The sequence below is a fragment of the Paramormyrops kingsleyae genome, unplaced genomic scaffold (assembly GCF_048594095.1).
Source record: "Paramormyrops kingsleyae isolate MSU_618 unplaced genomic scaffold, PKINGS_0.4 ups26, whole genome shotgun sequence".
In the NCBI taxonomy this organism is placed as follows: domain Eukaryota; kingdom Metazoa; phylum Chordata; class Actinopteri; order Osteoglossiformes; family Mormyridae; genus Paramormyrops; species Paramormyrops kingsleyae.
In genome coordinates this window covers 3,086,467-3,106,446 of record NW_027325964.1, presented here as the reverse complement: position 1 = coordinate 3,106,446, position 19,980 = coordinate 3,086,467, and the positions used below count along the sequence as shown (strand labels likewise).

Here is a 19,980-nt window from a genome sequence, read left to right as displayed (position 1 = left end):
GAAAAATGCAGATTATGTTGAATTTCAAGCATTTTCTCCTGAAGAGTAAATTTTATAGGTCATCTTTTCTGAAACAAAGGCTTTTGATTGAAAGACTAAAATTCACACTTCCTGTTGCTTGTAGGTGTCAAATAACAACTGCCTCAGATTATTTTGGTCTACTGAACAATGAAACAAGGTCAAAGTGGAAGTCGGCATGCCCATTCGAAAAATGCAGATTAGATAAAAATTTAAGCATTTTGTCCTAGAAAGTAAATTTTAAAGTTCCGCGGTCATCTTTTCTGAACCAAAGCCTTTTGATTCAAGGACTAAATTTCACACTTCCTGTAGCTTGTAGGTGTCAAAAATCATCTGCCTCAGATTATTTTAGTCTACTGAACGATCAAACAAGTTCAAAGTGGAAGTAGGTGTGCCTATTTGAAAAATGCAGATTAGATAAAATTTCAAGCATTTTCTCCTGAAGAGTAAATTTTATAGGTCCGCGGTCATCTTTTCTGAACCAATGACTTTTGATTTAAGGACTAAATTTCACACTTCCTGTAGCTTGTAGGTGTCAAAAATCATCTGCTTCAGATAATTCTAGTCTACTGAACGATGAAACAAGGTCAAAGTGGAAGTGGGCGTGGCCATTTCAAAATATAGTTTAGATTAAATTTCAAGCACATTCTCTTGGAGACTAAATTCTACATGTCGCACATACTATACTGGTCCAAAGGCATTTGATTAAAGGACTAAATTTCACACTTCTTGTAGCTTTGTAGGTGCCAAAAACCATCCGCTTCAGATTATTTTAGTCTACTGAATGATGAAACAAGGTCAAAGTGGAAGTGGGTGTGGCCATTTGAAAAATGCAGATTAGGTTCAATTTCAAGAATTTTTTCCTGAAGAGAAAATTTTATAGGTCATCTTTTCTGAACCAAAGCCTTTTGATTAAAAGACTAAATTTTACGCTGACCTTAACATGTAGTTCTCAAAAATAATCTGCCTCAAAACGTATTAATCAACTTAATGATCAAACAAGGTCAAAGTGCTAGTGGGCATGCCTATTTTAAAATGCAGATTAGATTAAATTTTAAGCATATTCTCTTATAGACTAAATTATGTGTTTTAGCATGTTTCAACAATGAATCAAGGTGAAAGTGCAAGTATTTTCATTGCAGTCCGAATTCTACAGGTCCCAGGTCCTCTTTTCTGTATAAGATGCTTTTGATTAAAAGACCAAAATTTAAAAGTGTGGTAAAATCTGGCTTCCATCTCTTCCTGAAACCTTCAGTCAATTGGTTTGTATTGCTTTCTGAGACACACTTCTACCAAATCACAATTTTTGTTATTGCACTCATTATTGACATCAAACTTGCTTTTTAATGGCATCAAAAACGTTCCCCAAGAATTGCAGCTGGGTTATTTTCAGACAAAAGTCAATCACATTCCAGTCAGCATAGTCATCTGACACTTCTCTCATTTTCACGCATAAGCATGATATGCTTTGGACTGGGCTAAATCTTTGCCAATGAAAGATTTTCTCGCTGGTTTATATTTCTCTGATTATTACAATCATCTATTATGAGCAGGTTTCCTGTTAAGGTCCATTGCAAGAGAAATATTACAATAGTTTAATTTAGGAACATGTCTTTTTCACAGCATGCAGTTTGATTAAGTTGAGGACCAGGAAAGCCAAGCAAAATATGGAACGCTTCACGAATTTGCGTGTCATCCTTGCGCAGGGGCCATGCTAATCTTCTCTGTATCGTTCCAATTTTAGTATATGTGCTGCCATAGCAAGCACATAGTTGGTGCCTGATGAAAGATTATATAGGTGAGGAAGTGGTATGAGCATTCCTCATGTCGGTGGCACAGCAATGGCTATGCCCTGGCCCTATATTTTGCCAGAACATGAGTATAAAGAAGCTAAAGTATTGGGAAATGTTTCTTTCACACTTCCCTTTGCATGTAGATGTCAAAAATCTGCCTCATAATATTTTTGTCAACTTAACGATCAAACGAGGTGAAAGTGCAAGTGGGCGTGCCTATTTAAAAATGCAGATTAGATTAAATTTCAAGCATTTTCTTGGAGACTAAGTTATAATTATCGCAGGTACTCTTTTCGAAACTAAAGGCTGTTGATTAAAAGACTAAATTTCACACTTCCTGTAGCTTGTAGGTGTCAAAAATGATCTGCCTCAGATTACTTTAGTCTACTTAACGATAAAATGTCAAAGTGGAAGTGGGCGTAGCCATTTTAAAAAATAGTATAGATTAAATTTCAAGCATATTCTCTTGGAGACTGAATTATACGTGTCCCACATACTCTTTACTGAACCAAAGGCTTTTGATTGAAGGACTAAAATACACACTTCCTGTAGCTTTGTAGGTGTCCAAAATCATCTGCCTCAGATAATTTTAGTCTACTGAACGATGAAACAAGGTCAAAGTGGAAGTGGGCGTGGCCATTTGGAAAATGCAGATTAGGTTCAATTTCAAGCATTTTTTCCTGAAGAGTAAATTTTATAGGTCATCTTTTCTGAACCAATGGATTTTGATTGAAGGACTAAAATACACACTTCCTGTAGCTTGTAGATGTCAAATAACATCTGCCTCAGATTATTTTAGTCTACTGAACCATGAAACAAGGTCAAAGTGGAAGTGGGGGAAGTGGGCGTGCTCATTTGAAAAATGCAGATTAGGTTAAAATTTAAGCATTATGTCCTGGAAAGTAAATTTTAAAGGTCCGCGGTCATCTTTTCTGAACCAAAGCCTTTTGATTAAAAGACTAAATTTTACGCTGACCTTAACATGTAGTTCTCAAAAATAATCTGCCTCAAAACGTATTAATCAACTTAATGATCAAACAAGGTCAAAGTGCTAGTGGGCATGCCTATTTTAAAATGCAGATTAGATTAAATTTCAAGCATATTCTCTTATAGACTAAATTATGTGTTTTAGCATGTTTCAACAATGAATCAAGGTGAAAGTGCAAGTATTTTCATTGCAGTCCGAATTCTACAGGTCCCAGGTCCTCTTTTCTGTACTGAACCTAATCTGCATTTTTCAAATGGCCACGCCCACTTCCACTTTGACCTTGTTTCATCGTTCAGTAGACTAAAATTATCTGAGGCAGATGATTTTGGACACCTACAAAGCTACAGGAAGTGTGTATTTTAGTCCTTCAATCAAAAGCCTTTGGTTCAGTAAAGAGTATGTGGGACACGTATAATTCAGTCTCCAAGAAAATATGCTTGAAATTTAATCTATACTATTTTTTAAAATGGCTACGCCCACTTCCACTTTGACATTTTATCGTTAAGTAGACTAAAGTAATCTGAGGCAGGTCATTTTTGACACCTACAAGCTACAGGAAGTGTGAAATTTAGTCTTTTAATCAACAGCCTTTAGTTTCGAAAAGAGTACCTGCGATAATTATAACTTAGTCTCCAAGAAAATGCTTGAAATTTAATCTAATCTGCATTTTTAAATAGGCACGCCCACTTGCACTTTCACCTCGTTTGATTGTTAAGTTGACAAAAATATTATGAGGCAGATTTTTGACATCTACATGCAAAGGGAAGTGTGAAAGAAACATTTCCCAATACTTTAGCTTCTTTATACTCATGTTCTGGCAAAATATAGGGCCAGGGCATAGCCATTGCTGTGCCACCGACATGAGGAATGCTCATACCACTTCCTCACCTATATAATCTTTCATCAGGCACCAACTATGTGCTTGCTATGGCAGCACATATACTAAAATTGGAACGATACAGAGAAGATTAGCATGGCCCCTGCGCAAGGATGACACGCAAATTCGTGAAGCGTTCCATATTTTGCTTGGCTTTCCTGGTCCTCAACTTAATCAAACTGCATGCTGTGAAAAAGACATGTTCCTAAATGAAACTATTGTAATATTTCTCTTGCAATGGACCTTAACAGGAAACCTGCTCATAATAGATGATTGTAATAATCAGAGAAATATAAACCAGTGAGAAAATCTTTCATTGGCAAAGATTTAGCCCAGTCCAAAGCATATCATGCTTATGCGTGAAAATGAGAGAAGTGTCAGATGACTATGCTGACTGGAATGTGATTGACTTTTGTCTGAAAATAACCCAGCTGCAATTCTTGGGGAACGTTTTTGATGCCATTAAAAAGCAAGTTTGATGTCAATAATGAGTGCAATAACAAAAATTGTGATTTGGTAGAAGTGTGTCTCAGAAAGCAATACAAACCAATTGACTGAAGGTTTCAGGAAGAGATGGAAGCCAGATTTTACCACACTTTTAAATTTTGGTCTTTTAATCAAAAGCATCTTATACAGAAAAGAGGACCTGGGACCTGTAGAATTCGGACTGCAATGAAAATACTTGCACTTTCACCTTGATTCATTGTTGAAACATGCTAAAACACATAATTTAGTCTATAAGAGAATATGCTTGAAATTTAATCTAATCTGCATTTTAAAATAGGCATGCCCACTAGCACTTTGACCTTGTTTGATCATTAAGTTGATTAATACGTTTTGAGGCAGATTATTTTTGAGAACTACATGTTAAGGTCAGCGTAAAATTTAGTCTTTTAATCAAAAGGCTTTGGTTCAGAAAAGATGACCGCGGACCTTTAAAATTTACTTTCCAGGACATAATGCTTAAATTTTAACCTAATCTGCATTTTTCAAATGAGCACGCCCACTTCCCCCACTTCCACTTTGACCTTGTTTCATGGTTCAGTAGACTAAAATAATCTGAGGCAGATGTTATTTGACATCTACAAGCTACAGGAAGTGTGTATTTTAGTCCTTCAATCAAAATCCATTGGTTCAGAAAAGATGACCTATAAAATTTACTCTTCAGGAAAAAATGCTTGAAATTGAACCTAATCTGCATTTTTCAAATGGCCACGCCCACTTCCACTTTGACCTTGTTTCATCGTTCAGTAGACTAAAATTATCTGAGGCAGATGATTTTGGACACCTACAAAGCTACAGGAAGTGTGTATTTTAGTCCTTCAATCAAAAGCCTTTGGTTCAGTAAAGAGTATGTGGGACACGTATAATTCAGTCTCCAAGAGAATATGCTTGAAATTTAATCTATACTATTTTTTAAAATGGCTACGCCCACTTCCACTTTGACATTTTATCGTTAAGTAGACTAAAGTAATCTGAGGCAGATCATTTTTGACACCTACAAGCTACAGGAAGTGTGAAATTTAGTCTTTTAATCAACAGCCTTTAGTTTCGAAAAGAGTACCTGCGATAATTATAACTTAGTCTCCAAGAAAATGCTTGAAATTTAATCTAATCTGCATTTTTAAATAGGCACGCCCACTTGCACTTTCACCTCGTTTGATCGTTAAGTTGACAAAAATATTATGAGGCAGATTTTTGACATCTACATGCAAAGGGAAGTGTGAAAGAAACATTTCCCAATACTTTAGCTTCTTTATACTCATGTTCTGGCAAAATATAGGGCCAGGGCATAGCCATTGCTGTGCCACCGACATGAGGAATGCTCATACCACTTCCTCACCTATATAATCTTTCATCAGGCACCAACTATGTGCTTGCTATGGCAGCACATATACTAAAATTGGAACGATACAGAGAAGATTAGCATGGCCCCTGCGCAAGGATGACACGCAAATTCGTGAAGCGTTCCATATTTTGCTTGGCTTTCCTGGTCCTCAACTTAATCAAACTGCATGCTGTGAAAAAGACATGTTCCTAAATGAAACTATTGTAATATTTCTCTTGCAATGGACCTTAACAGGAAACCTGCTCATAATAGATGATTGTAATAATCAGAGAAATATAAACCAGCGAGAAAATCTTTCATTGGCAAAGATTTAGCCCAGTCCAAAGCATATCATGCTTATGCGTGAAAATGAGAGAAGTGTCAGATGACTATGCTGACTGGAATGTGATTGACTTTTGTCTGAAAATAACCCAGCTGCAATTCTTGGGGAACGTTTTTGATGCCATTAAAAAGCAAGTTTGATGTCAATAATGAGTGCAATAACAAAAATTGTGATTTGGTAGAAGTGTGTCTCAGAAAGCAATACAAACCAATTGACTGAAGGTTTCAGGAAGAGATGGAAGCCAGATTTTACCACACTTTTAAATTTTGGTCTTTTAATCAAAAGCATCTTATACAGAAAAGAGGACCTGGGACCTGTAGAATTCGGACTGCAATGAAAATACTTGCACTTTCACCTTGATTCATTGTTGAAACATGCTAAAACACATAATTTAGTCTATAAGAGAATATGCTTGAAATTTAATCTAATCTGCATTTTAAAATAGGCATGCCCACTAGCACTTTGACCTTGTTTGATCATTAAGTTGATTAATACGTTTTGAGGCAGATTATTTTTGAGAACTACATGTTAAGGTCAGCGTAAAATTTAGTCTTTTAATCAAAAGGCTTTGGTTCAGAAAAGATGACCGCGGACCTTTAAAATTTACTTTCCAGGACATAATGCTTAAATTTTAACCTAATCTGCATTTTTCAAATGAGCACGCCCACTTCCCCCACTTCCACTTTGGAAGTCTCCAAGTGGTATGAGCATTCCTCATGTCGGTGGCACAGCAATGGCTATGCCCTGGCCCTATATTTTGCCAGAACATGAGTATAAAGAAGCTAAAGTATTGAGCATGAGCAGGTTTCCTGTTAAGGTCCATTGCAAGAGAAATATTACAATAGTTTCATTTAGGAACATGTCTTTTTCACAGCATGCAGTTTGATTAAGTTGAGGACCAGGAAAGCCAAGCAAAATATGGAACGCTTCACGAATTTGCGTGTCATCCTTGCGCAGGGGCCATGCTAATCTTCTCTGTATCGTTCCAATTTTAGTATATGTGCTGCCATAGCAAGCACATAGTTGGTGCCTGATGAAAGATTATATAGGTGAGGAAGTGGTATGAGCATTCCTCATGTCGGTGGCACAGCAATGGCTATGCCCTGGCCCTATATTTTGCCAGAACATGAGTATAAAGAAGCTAAAGTATTGGGAAATGTTTCTTTCACACTTCCCTTTGCATGTAGATGTCAAAAATCTGCCTCATAATATTTTTGTCAACTTAACGATCAAACGAGGTGAAAGTGCAAGTGGGCGTGCCTATTTAAAAATGCAGATTAGATTAAATTTCAAGCATTTTCTTGGAGACTAAGTTATAATTATCGCAGGTACTCTTTTCGAAACTAAAGGCTGTTGATTAAAAGACTAAATTTCACACTTCCTGTAGCTTGTAGGTGTCAAAAATGATCTGCCTCAGATTACTTTAGTCTACTTAACGATAAAATGTCAAAGTGGAAGTGGGCGTAGCCATTTTAAAAAATAGTATAGATTAAATTTCAAGCATATTCTCTTGGAGACTGAATTATACGTGTCCCACATACTCTTTACTGAACCAAAGGCTTTTGATTGAAGGACTAAAATACACACTTCCGGTAGCTTGTAGATGTCAAATAACATCTGCCTCAGATTATTTTAGTCTACTGAACCATGAAACAAGGTCAAAGTGGAAGTGGGGGAAGTGGGCGTGCTCATTTGAAAAATGCAGATTAGGTTAAAATTTAAGCATTATGTCCTGGAAAGTAAATTTTAAAGGTCCGCGGTCATCTTTTCTGAACCAAAGCCTTTTGATTAAAAGACTAAATTTTACGCTGACCTTAACATGTAGTTCTCAAAAATAATCTGCCTCAAAACGTATTAATCAACTTAATGATCAAACAAGGTCAAAGTGCTAGTGGGCATGCCTATTTTAAAATGCAGATTAGATTAAATTTCAAGCATATTCTCTTATAGACTAAATTATGTGTTTTAGCATGTTTCAACAATGAATCAAGGTGAAAGTGCAAGTATTTTCATTGCAGTCCGAATTCTACAGGTCCCAGGTCCTCTTTTCTGTATAAGATGCTTTTGATTAAAAGACCAAAATTTAAAAGTGTGGTAAAATCTGGCTTCCATCTCTTCCTGAAACCTTCAGTCAATTGGTTTGTATTGCTTTCTGAGACACACTTCTACCAAATCACAATTTTTGTTATTGCACTCATTATTGACATCAAACTTGCTTTTTAATGGCATCAAAAACGTTCCCCAAGAATTGCAGCTGGGTTATTTTCAGACAAAAGTCAATCACATTCCAGTCAGCATAGTCATCTGACACTTCTCTCATTTTCACGCATAAGCATGATATGCTTTGGACTGGGCTAAATCTTTGCCAATGAAAGATTTTCTCGCTGGTTTATATTTCTCTGATTATTACAATCATCTATTATGAGCAGGTTTCCTGTTAAGGTCCATTGCAAGAGAAATATTACAATAGTTTCATTTAGGAACATGTCTTTTTCACAGCATGCAGTTTGATTAAGTTGAGGACCAGGAAAGCCAAGCAAAATATGGAACGCTTCACGAATTTGCGTGTCATCCTTGCGCAGGGGCCATGCTAATCTTCTCTGTATCGTTCCAATTTTAGTATATGTGCTGCCATAGCAAGCACATAGTTGGTGCCTGATGAAAGATTATATAGGTGAGGAAGTGGTATGAGCATTCCTCATGTCGGTGGCACAGCAATGGCTATGCCCTGGCCCTATATTTTGCCAGAACATGAGTATAAAGAAGCTAAAGTATTGGGAAATGTTTCTTTCACACTTCCCTTTGCATGTAGATGTCAAAAATCTGCCTCATAATATTTTTGTCAACTTAACGATCAAACGAGGTGAAAGTGCAAGTGGGCGTGCCTATTTAAAAATGCAGATTAGATTAAATTTCAAGCATTTTCTTGGAGACTAAGTTATAATTATCGCAGGTACTCTTTTCGAAACTAAAGGCTGTTGATTAAAAGACTAAATTTCACACTTCCTGTAGCTTGTAGGTGTCAAAAATGATCTGCCTCAGATTACTTTAGTCTACTTAACGATAAAATGTCAAAGTGGAAGTGGGCGTAGCCATTTTAAAAAATAGTATAGATTAAATTTCAAGCATATTCTCTTGGAGACTGAATTATACGTGTCCCACATACTCTTTACTGAACCAAAGGCTTTTGATTGAAGGACTAAAATACACACTTCCTGTAGCTATGTAGGTGTCCAAAATCATCTGCCTCAGATTATTTTAGTCTACTGAACGATGAAACAAGGTCAACGTGGAAGTGGGCATGCCTATTTGAAAAATGCAGAACTGATTAAATTTCAAGCATTTTCTCCCGACGAGTAAATTCTCTCCCGACGAGTAAGTCCGCAGTTCTCTTTTCTGAACCAATGGCTTTTCATTCAAGGACTAAATTTCACACTTGCTGTAGCTTGTAGGTGTCAAAAATCATCTGCCTCAGATAATTTTAGTCTACTGAACGATGAAACAAGGTCAAAGTGGAAGTGGGCGTGGCCATTTGAAAAATGCAGATTAGGTTCAATTTCAAGCATTTTTTCCTGAAGAGTAAATTTTATAGGTCATCTTTTCTGAACCAATGGATTTTGATTGAAGGACTAAAATACACACTTCCTGTAGCTTGTAGATGTCAAATAACATCTGCCTCAGATTATTTTAGTCTACTGAACCATGAAACAAGGTCAAAGTGGAAGTGGGGGAAGTGGGCGTGCTCATTTGAAAAATGCAGATTAGGTTAAAATTTAAGCATTATGTCCTGGAAAGTAAATTTTAAAGGTCCGCGGTCATCTTTTCTGAACCAAAGCCTTTTGATTAAAAGACTAAATTTTACGCTGACCTTAACATGTAGTTCTCAAAAATAATCTGCCTCAAAACGTATTAATCAACTTAATGATCAAACAAGGTCAAAGTGCTAGTGGGCATGCCTATTTTAAAATGCAGATTAGATTAAATTTCAAGCATATTCTCTTATAGACTAAATTATGTGTTTTAGCATGTTTCAACAATGAATCAAGGTGAAAGTGCAAGTATTTTCATTGCAGTCCGAATTCTACAGGTCCCAGGTCCTCTTTTCTGTATAAGATGCTTTTGATTAAAAGACCAAAATTTAAAAGTGTGGTAAAATCTGGCTTCCATCTCTTCCTGAAACCTTCAGTCAATTGGTTTGTATTGCTTTCTGAGACACACTTCTACCAAATCACAATTTTTGTTATTGCACTCATTATTGACATCAAACTTGCTTTTTAATGGCATCAAAAACGTTCCCCAAGAATTGCAGCTGGGTTATTTTCAGACAAAAGTCAATCACATTCCAGTCAGCATAGTCATCTGACACTTCTCTCATTTTCACGCATAAGCATGATATGCTTTGGACTGGGCTAAATCTTTGCCAATGAAAGATTTTCTCGCTGGTTTATATTTCTCTGATTATTACAATCATCTATTATGAGCAGGTTTCCTGTTAAGGTCCATTGCAAGAGAAATATTACAATAGTTTCATTTAGGAACATGTCTTTTTCACAGCATGCAGTTTGATTAAGTTGAGGACCAGGAAAGCCAAGCAAAATATGGAACGCTTCACGAATTTGCGTGTCATCCTTGCGCAGGGGCCATGCTAATCTTCTCTGTATCGTTCCAATTTTAGTATATGTGCTGCCATAGCAAGCACATAGTTGGTGCCTGATGAAAGATTATATAGGTGAGGAAGTGGTATGAGCATTCCTCATGTCGGTGGCACAGCAATGGCTATGCCCTGGCCCTATATTTTGCCAGAACATGAGTATAAAGAAGCTAAAGTATTGGGAAATGTTTCTTTCACACTTCCCTTTGCATGTAGATGTCAAAAATCTGCCTCATAATATTTTTGTCAACTTAACGATCAAACGAGGTGAAAGTGCAAGTGGGCGTGCCTATTTAAAAATGCAGATTAGATTAAATTTCAAGCATTTTCTTGGAGACTAAGTTATAATTATCGCAGGTACTCTTTTCGAAACTAAAGGCTGTTGATTAAAAGACTAAATTTCACACTTCCTGTAGCTTGTAGGTGTCAAAAATGATCTGCCTCAGATTACTTTAGTCTACTTAACGATAAAATGTCAAAGTGGAAGTGGGCGTAGCCATTTTAAAAAATAGTATAGATTAAATTTCAAGCATATTCTCTTGGAGACTGAATTATACGTGTCCCACATACTCTTTACTGAACCAAAGGCTTTTGATTGAAGGACTAAAATACACACTTCCTGTAGCTTTGTAGGTGTCCAAAATCATCTGCCTCAGATAATTTTAGTCTACTGAACGATGAAACAAGGTCAAAGTGGAAGTGGGCGTGGCCATTTGAAAAATGCAGATTAGGTTCAATTTCAAGCATTTTTTCCTGAAGAGTAAATTTTATAGGTCATCTTTTCTGAACCAATGGATTTTGATTGAAGGACTAAAATACACACTTCCTGTAGCTTGTAGATGTCAAATAACATCTGCCTCAGATTATTTTAGTCTACTGAACCATGAAACAAGGTCAAAGTGGAAGTGGGGGAAGTGGGCGTGCTCATTTGAAAAATGCAGATTAGGTTAAAATTTAAGCATTATGTCCTGGAAAGTAAATTTTAAAGGTCCGCGGTCATCTTTTCTGAACCAAAGCCTTTTGATTAAAAGACTAAATTTTACGCTGACCTTAACATGTAGTTCTCAAAAATAATCTGCCTCAAAACGTATTAATCAACTTAATGATCAAACAAGGTCAAAGTGCTAGTGGGCATGCCTATTTTAAAATGCAGATTAGATTAAATTTCAAGCATATTCTCTTATAGACTAAATTATGTGTTTTAGCATGTTTCAACAATGAATCAAGGTGAAAGTGCAAGTATTTTCATTGCAGTCCGAATTCTACAGGTCCCAGGTCCTCTTTTCTGTATAAGATGCTTTTGATTAAAAGACCAAAATTTAAAAGTGTGGTAAAATCTGGCTTCCATCTCTTCCTGAAACCTTCAGTCAATTGGTTTGTATTGCTTTCTGAGACACACTTCTACCAAATCACAATTTTTGTTATTGCACTCATTATTGACATCAAACTTGCTTTTTAATGGCATCAAAAACGTTCCCCAAGAATTGCAGCTGGGTTATTTTCAGACAAAAGTCAATCACATTCCAGTCAGCATAGTCATCTGACACTTCTCTCATTTTCACGCATAAGCATGATATGCTTTGGACTGGGCTAAATCTTTGCCAATGAAAGATTTTCTCGCTGGTTTATATTTCTCTGATTATTACAATCATCTATTATGAGCAGGTTTCCTGTTAAGGTCCATTGCAAGAGAAATATTACAATAGTTTCATTTAGGAACATGTCTTTTTCACAGCATGCAGTTTGATTAAGTTGAGGACCAGGAAAGCCAAGCAAAATATGGAACGCTTCACGAATTTGCGTGTCATCCTTGCGCAGGGGCCATGCTAATCTTCTCTGTATCGTTCCAATTTTAGTATATGTGCTGCCATAGCAAGCACATAGTTGGTGCCTGATGAAAGATTATATAGGTGAGGAAGTGGTATGAGCATTCCTCATGTCGGTGGCACAGCAATGGCTATGCCCTGGCCCTATATTTTGCCAGAACATGAGTATAAAGAAGCTAAAGTATTGGGAAATGTTTCTTTCACACTTCCCTTTGCATGTAGATGTCAAAAATCTGCCTCATAATATTTTTGTCAACTTAACGATCAAACGAGGTGAAAGTGCAAGTGGGCGTGCCTATTTAAAAATGCAGATTAGATTAAATTTCAAGCATTTTCTTGGAGACTAAGTTATAATTATCGCAGGTACTCTTTTCGAAACTAAAGGCTGTTGATTAAAAGACTAAATTTCACACTTCCTGTAGCTTGTAGGTGTCAAAAATGATCTGCCTCAGATTACTTTAGTCTACTTAACGATAAAATGTCAAAGTGGAAGTGGGCGTAGCCATTTTAAAAAATAGTATAGATTAAATTTCAAGCATATTCTCTTGGAGACTGAATTATACGTGTCCCACATACTCTTTACTGAACCAAAGGCTTTTGATTGAAGGACTAAAATACACACTTCCGGTAGCTTGTAGATGTCAAATAACATCTGCCTCAGATTATTTTAGTCTACTGAACCATGAAACAAGGTCAAAGTGGAAGTGGGGGAAGTGGGCGTGCTCATTTGAAAAATGCAGATTAGGTTAAAATTTAAGCATTATGTCCTGGAAAGTAAATTTTAAAGGTCCGCGGTCATCTTTTCTGAACCAAAGCCTTTTGATTAAAAGACTAAATTTTACGCTGACCTTAACATGTAGTTCTCAAAAATAATCTGCCTCAAAACGTATTAATCAACTTAATGATCAAACAAGGTCAAAGTGCTAGTGGGCATGCCTATTTTAAAATGCAGATTAGATTAAATTTCAAGCATATTCTCTTATAGACTAAATTATGTGTTTTAGCATGTTTCAACAATGAATCAAGGTGAAAGTGCAAGTATTTTCATTGCAGTCCGAATTCTACAGGTCCCAGGTCCTCTTTTCTGTATAAGATGCTTTTGATTAAAAGACCAAAATTTAAAAGTGTGGTAAAATCTGGCTTCCATCTCTTCCTGAAACCTTCAGTCAATTGGTTTGTATTGCTTTCTGAGACACACTTCTACCAAATCACAATTTTTGTTATTGCACTCATTATTGACATCAAACTTGCTTTTTAATGGCATCAAAAACGTTCCCCAAGAATTGCAGCTGGGTTATTTTCAGACAAAAGTCAATCACATTCCAGTCAGCATAGTCATCTGACACTTCTCTCATTTTCACGCATAAGCATGATATGCTTTGGACTGGGCTAAATCTTTGCCAATGAAAGATTTTCTCGCTGGTTTATATTTCTCTGATTATTACAATCATCTATTATGAGCAGGTTTCCTGTTAAGGTCCATTGCAAGAGAAATATTACAATAGTTTCATTTAGGAACATGTCTTTTTCACAGCATGCAGTTTGATTAAGTTGAGGACCAGGAAAGCCAAGCAAAATATGGAACGCTTCACGAATTTGCGTGTCATCCTTGCGCAGGGGCCATGCTAATCTTCTCTGTATCGTTCCAATTTTAGTATATGTGCTGCCATAGCAAGCACATAGTTGGTGCCTGATGAAAGATTATATAGGTGAGGAAGTGGTATGAGCATTCCTCATGTCGGTGGCACAGCAATGGCTATGCCCTGGCCCTATATTTTGCCAGAACATGAGTATAAAGAAGCTAAAGTATTGGGAAATGTTTCTTTCACACTTCCCTTTGCATGTAGATGTCAAAAATCTGCCTCATAATATTTTTGTCAACTTAACGATCAAACGAGGTGAAAGTGCAAGTGGGCGTGCCTATTTAAAAATGCAGATTAGATTAAATTTCAAGCATTTTCTTGGAGACTAAGTTATAATTATCGCAGGTACTCTTTTCGAAACTAAAGGCTGTTGATTAAAAGACTAAATTTCACACTTCCTGTAGCTTGTAGGTGTCAAAAATGATCTGCCTCAGATTACTTTAGTCTACTTAACGATAAAATGTCAAAGTGGAAGTGGGCGTAGCCATTTTAAAAAATAGTATAGATTAAATTTCAAGCATATTCTCTTGGAGACTGAATTATACGTGTCCCACATACTCCTTACTGAACCAAAGGCTTTTGATTGAAGGACTAAAATACACACTTCCTGTAGCTTTGTAGGTGTCCAAAATCATCTGCCTCAGATAATTTTAGTCTACTGAACGATGAAACAAGGTCAAAGTGGAAGTGGGCGTGGCCATTTGAAAAATGCAGATTAGGTTCAATTTCAAGCATTTTTTCCTGAAGAGTAAATTTTATAGGTCATCTTTTCTGAACCAATGGATTTTGATTGAAGGACTAAAATACACACTTCCTGTAGCTTGTAGATGTCAAATAACATCTGCCTCAGATTATTTTATTCTACTGAACCATGAAACAAGGTCAAAGTGGAAGTGGGGGAAGTGGGCGTGCTCATTTGAAAAATGCAGATTAGGTTAAAATTTAAGCATTATGTCCTGGAAAGTAAATTTTAAAGGTCCGCGGTCATCTTTTCTGAACCAAAGCCTTTTGATTAAAAGACTAAATTTTACGCTGACCTTAACATGTAGTTCTCAAAAATAATCTGCCTCAAAACGTATTAATCAACTTAATGATCAAACAAGGTCAAAGTGCTAGTGGGCATGCCTATTTTAAAATGCAGATTAGATTAAATTTTAAGCATATTCTCTTATAGACTAAATTATGTGTTTTAGCATGTTTCAACAATGAATCAAGGTGAAAGTGCAAGTATTTTCATTGCAGTCCGAATTCTACAGGTCCCAGGTCCTCTTTTCTGTATAAGATGCTTTTGATTAAAAGACCAAAATTTAAAAGTGTGGTAAAATCTGGCTTCCATCTCTTCCTGAAACCTTCAGTCAATTGGTTTGTATTGCTTTCTGAGACACACTTCTACCAAATCACAATTTTTGTTATTGCACTCATTATTGACATCAAACTTGCTTTTTAATGGCATCAAAAACGTTCCCCAAGAATTGCAGCTGGGTTATTTTCAGACAAAAGTCAATCACATTCCAGTCAGCATAGTCATCTGACACTTCTCTCATTTTCACGCATAAGCATGATATGCTTTGGACTGGGCTAAATCTTTGCCAATGAAAGATTTTCTCGCTGGTTTATATTTCTCTGATTATTACAATCATCTATTATGAGCAGGTTTCCTGTTAAGGTCCATTGCAAGAGAAATATTACAATAGTTTCATTTAGGAACATGTCTTTTTCACAGCATGCAGTTTGATTAAGTTGAGGACCAGGAAAGCCAAGCAAAATATGGAACGCTTCACGAATTTGCGTGTCATCCTTGCGCAGGGGCCATGCTAATCTTCTCTGTATCGTTCCAATTTTAGTATATGTGCTGCCATAGCAAGCACATAGTTGGTGCCTGATGAAAGATTATATAGGTGAGGAAGTGGTATGAGCATTCCTCATGTCGGTGGCACAGCAATGGCTATGCCCTGGCCCTATATTTTGCCAGAACATGAGTATAAAGAAGCTAAAGTATTGGGAAATGTTTCTTTCACACTTCCCTTTGCATGTAGATGTCAAAAATCTGCCTCATAATATTTTTGTCAACTTAACGATCAAACGAGGTGAAAGTGCAAGTGGGCGTGCCTATTTAAAAATGCAGATTAGATTAAATTTCAAGCATTTTCTTGGAGACTAAGTTATAATTATCGCAGGTACTCTTTTCGAAACTAAAGGCTGTTGATTAAAAGACTAAATTTCACACTTCCTGTAGCTTGTAGGTGTCAAAAATGATCTGCCTCAGATTACTTTAGTCTACTTAACGATAAAATGTCAAAGTGGAAGTGGGCGTAGCCATTTTAAAAAATATTATAGATTAAATTTCAAGCATATTCTCTTGGAGACTGAATTATACGTGTCCCACATACTCTTTACTGAACCAAAGGCTTTTGATTGAAGGACTAAAATACACACTTCCTGTAGCTTTGTAGGTGTCCAAAATCATCTGCCTCAGATAATTTTAGTCTACTGAATGATGAAACAAGGTCAAAGTGGAAGTGGGCGTGGCCATTTGAAAAATGCAGATTAGGTTCAATTTCAAGCATTTTTTCCTGAAGAGTAAATTTTATAGGTCATCTTTTCTGAACCAATGGATTTTGATTGAAGGACTAAAATACACACTTCCTGTAGCTTGTAGATGTCAAATAACATCTGCCTCAGATTATTTTAGTCTACTGAACCATGAAACAAGGTCAAAGTGGAAGTGGGGGAAGTGGGCGTGCTCATTTGAAAAATGCAGATTAGGTTAAAATTTAAGCATTATGTCCTGGAAAGTAAATTTTAAAGGTCCGCGGTCATCTTTTCTGAACCAAAGCCTTTTGATTAAAAGACTAAATTTTACGCTGACCTTAACATGTAGTTCTCAAAAATAATCTGCCTCAAAACGTATTAATCAACTTAATGATCAAACAAGGTCAAAGTGCTAGTGGGCATGCCTATTTTAAAATGCAGATTAGATTAAATTTCAAGCATATTCTCTTATAGACTAAATTATGTGTTTTAGCATGTTTCAACAATGAATCAAGGTGAAAGTGCAAGTATTTTCATTGCAGTCCGAATTCTACAGGTCCCAGGTCCTCTTTTCTGTATAAGATGCTTTTGATTAAAAGACCAAAATTTAAAAGTGTGGTAAAATCTGGCTTCCATCTCTTCCTGAAACCTTCAGTCAATTGGTTTGTATTGCTTTCTGAGACACACTTCTACCAAATCACAATTTTTGTTATTGCACTCATTATTGACATCAAACTTGCTTTTTAATGGCATCAAAAACGTTCCCCAAGAATTGCAGCTGGGTTATTTTCAGACAAAAGTCAATCACATTCCAGTCAGCATAGTCATCTGACACTTCTCTCATTTTCACGCATAAGCATGATATGCTTTGGACTGGGCTAAATCTTTGCCAATGAAAGATTTTCTCGCTGGTTTATATTTCTCTGATTATTACAATCATCTATTATGAGCAGGTTTCCTGTTAAGGTCCATTGCAAGAGAAATATTACAATAGTTTCATTTAGGAACATGTCTTTTTCACAGCATGCAGTTTGATTAAGTTGAGGACCAGGAAAGCCAAGCAAAATATGGAACGCTTCACGAATTTGCGTGTCATCCTTGCGCAGGGGCCATGCTAATCTTCTCTGTATCGTTCCAATTTTAGTATATGTGCTGCCATAGCAAGCACATAGTTGGTGCCTGATGAAAGATTATATAGGTGAGGAAGTGGTATGAGCATTCCTCATGTCGGTGGCACAGCAATGGCTATGCCCTGGCCCTATATTTTGCCAGAACATGAGTATAAAGAAGCTAAAGTATTGGGAAATGTTTCTTTCACACTTCCCTTTGCATGTAGATGTCAAAAATCTGCCTCATAATATTTTTGTCAACTTAACGATCAAACGAGGTGAAAGTGCAAGTGGGCGTGCCTATTTAAAAATGCAGATTAGATTAAATTTCAAGCATTTTCTTGGAGACTAAGTTATAATTATCGCAGGTACTCTTTTCGAAACTAAAGGCTGTTGATTAAAAGACTAAATTTCACACTTCCTGTAGCTTGTAGGTGTCAAAAATGATCTGCCTCAGATTACTTTAGTCTACTTAACGATAAAATGTCAAAGTGGAAGTGGGCGTAGCCATTTTAAAAAATAGTATAGATTAAATTTCAAGCATATTCTCTTGGAGACTGAATTATACGTGTCCCACATACTCTTTACTGAACCAAAGGCTTTTGATTGAAGGACTAAAATACACACTTCCTGTAGCTTTGTAGGTGTCCAAAATCATCTGCCTCAGATAATTTTAGTCTACTGAACCATGAAACAAGGTCAAAGTGGAAGTGGGCGTGGCCATTTGAAAAATGCAGATTAGGTTCAATTTCAAGCATTTTTTCCTGAAGAGTAAATTTTATAGGTCATCTTTTCTGAACCAATGGATTTTGATTGATGGACTAAAATACACACTTCCTGTAGCTTGTAGATGTCAAATAACATCTGCCTCAGATTATTTTAGTCTACTGAACCATGAAACAAGGTCAAAGTGGAAGTGGGGGAAGTGGGCGTGCTCATTTGAAAAATGCAGATTAGGTTAAAATTTAAGCATTATGTCCTGGAAAGTAAATTTTAAAGGTCCGCGGTCATCTTTTCTGAACCAAAGCCTTTTGATTAAAAGACTAAATTTTACGCTGACCTTAACATGTAGTTCTCAAAAATAATCTGCCTCAAAACGTATTAATCAACTTAATGATCAAACAAGGTCAAAGTGCTAGTGGGCATGCCTATTTTAAAATGCAGATTAGATTAAATTTCAAGCATATTCTCTTATAGACTAAATTATGTGTTTTAGCATGTTTCAACAATGAATCAAGGTGAAAGTGCAAGTATTTTCATTGCAGTCTGAATTCTACAGGTCCCAGGTCCTCTTTTCTGTATAAGATGCTTTTGATTAAAAGACCAAAATTTAAAAGTGTGGTAAAATCTGGCTTCCATCTCTTCCTGAAACCTTCAGTCAATTGGTTTGTATTGCTTTCTGAGACACACTTCTACCAAATCACAATTTTTGTTATTGCACTCATTATTGACATCAAACTTGCTTTTTAATGGCATCAAAAACGTTCCCCAAGAATTGCAGCTGGGTTATTTTCAGACAAAAGTCAATCACATTCCAGTCAGCATAGTCATCTGACACTTCTCTCATTTTCACGCATAAGCATGATATGCTTTGGACTGGGCTAAATCTTTGCCAATGAAAGATTTTCTCGCTGGTTTATATTTCTCTGATTATTACAATCATCTATTATGAGCAGGTTTCCTGTTAAGGTCCATTGCAAGAGAAATATTACAATAGTTTCATTTAGGAACATGTCTTTTTCACAGCATGCAGTTTGATTAAGTTGAGGACCAGGAAAGCCAAGCAAAATATGGAACGCTTCACGAATTTGCGTGTCATCCTTGCGCAGGGGCCATGCTAATCTTCTCTGTATCGTTCCAATTTTAGTATATGTGCTGCCATAGCAAGCACATAGTTGGTGCCTGATGAAAGATTATATAGGTGAGGAAGTGGTATGAGCATTCCTCATGTCGGTGGCACAGCAATGGCTATGCCCTGGCCCTATATTTTGCCAGAACATGAGTATAAAGAAGCTAAAGTATTGGGAAATGTTTCTTTCACACTTCCCTTTGCATGTAGATGTCAAAAATCTGCCTCATAATATTTTTGTCAACTTAACGATCAAACGAGGTGAAAGTGCAAGTGGGCGTGCCTATTTAAAAATGCAGATTAGATTAAATTTCAAGCATTTTCTTGGAGACTAAGTTATAATTATCGCAGGTACTCTTTTCGAAACTAAAGGCTGTTGATTAAAAGACTAAATTTCACACTTCCTGTAGCTTGTAGGTGTCAAAAATGATCTGCCTCAGATTACTTTAGTCTACTTAACGATAAAATGTCAAAGTGGAAGTGGGCGTAGCCATTTTAAAAAATAGTATAGATTAAATTTCAA

At 36.4% G+C, this 19,980-nt stretch overlaps 11 non-coding genes across 11 annotated transcripts; 2 read left to right on the top strand and 9 right to left on the bottom strand.

The window, feature by feature from the left end:
• Positions 1-1,679: 1,679 nt before the first annotated feature.
• LOC140583954 (U6 spliceosomal RNA) lies at positions 1,680-1,786 on the bottom strand. The gene has a single exon (XR_011986024.1). It is a non-coding gene; the product is annotated as a U6 spliceosomal RNA (small nuclear RNA).
• A 1,931-nt stretch (positions 1,787-3,717) lies between these two features.
• LOC140583953 (U6 spliceosomal RNA) lies at positions 3,718-3,824 on the top strand. The gene has a single exon (XR_011986023.1). It is a non-coding gene; the product is annotated as a U6 spliceosomal RNA (small nuclear RNA).
• A 1,725-nt stretch (positions 3,825-5,549) lies between these two features.
• LOC140583952 (U6 spliceosomal RNA) lies at positions 5,550-5,656 on the top strand. The gene has a single exon (XR_011986022.1). It is a non-coding gene; the product is annotated as a U6 spliceosomal RNA (small nuclear RNA).
• Positions 5,657-6,759: 1,103 nt separating this feature from the next.
• Positions 6,760-6,866, bottom strand: LOC140583951 (U6 spliceosomal RNA). Its single transcript, XR_011986021.1, has one exon. It is a non-coding gene; the product is annotated as a U6 spliceosomal RNA (small nuclear RNA).
• Positions 6,867-8,384: 1,518 nt separating this feature from the next.
• Positions 8,385-8,491, bottom strand: LOC140583950 (U6 spliceosomal RNA). The gene has a single exon (XR_011986020.1). It is a non-coding gene; the product is annotated as a U6 spliceosomal RNA (small nuclear RNA).
• A 1,948-nt stretch (positions 8,492-10,439) lies between these two features.
• On the bottom strand, positions 10,440-10,546 carry LOC140583949 (U6 spliceosomal RNA). The gene has a single exon (XR_011986019.1). It is a non-coding gene; the product is annotated as a U6 spliceosomal RNA (small nuclear RNA).
• Positions 10,547-12,271: 1,725 nt separating this feature from the next.
• On the bottom strand, positions 12,272-12,378 carry LOC140583948 (U6 spliceosomal RNA). The gene has a single exon (XR_011986018.1). It is a non-coding gene; the product is annotated as a U6 spliceosomal RNA (small nuclear RNA).
• A 1,518-nt stretch (positions 12,379-13,896) lies between these two features.
• On the bottom strand, positions 13,897-14,003 carry LOC140583947 (U6 spliceosomal RNA). The gene has a single exon (XR_011986017.1). It is a non-coding gene; the product is annotated as a U6 spliceosomal RNA (small nuclear RNA).
• A 1,725-nt stretch (positions 14,004-15,728) lies between these two features.
• LOC140583945 (U6 spliceosomal RNA) lies at positions 15,729-15,835 on the bottom strand. Its single transcript, XR_011986015.1, has one exon. It is a non-coding gene; the product is annotated as a U6 spliceosomal RNA (small nuclear RNA).
• Positions 15,836-17,560: 1,725 nt separating this feature from the next.
• Positions 17,561-17,667, bottom strand: LOC140583944 (U6 spliceosomal RNA). The gene has a single exon (XR_011986014.1). It is a non-coding gene; the product is annotated as a U6 spliceosomal RNA (small nuclear RNA).
• Positions 17,668-19,392: 1,725 nt separating this feature from the next.
• On the bottom strand, positions 19,393-19,499 carry LOC140583943 (U6 spliceosomal RNA). Its single transcript, XR_011986013.1, has one exon. It is a non-coding gene; the product is annotated as a U6 spliceosomal RNA (small nuclear RNA).
• Between the last annotated feature and the right edge of the window lie 481 nt (positions 19,500-19,980).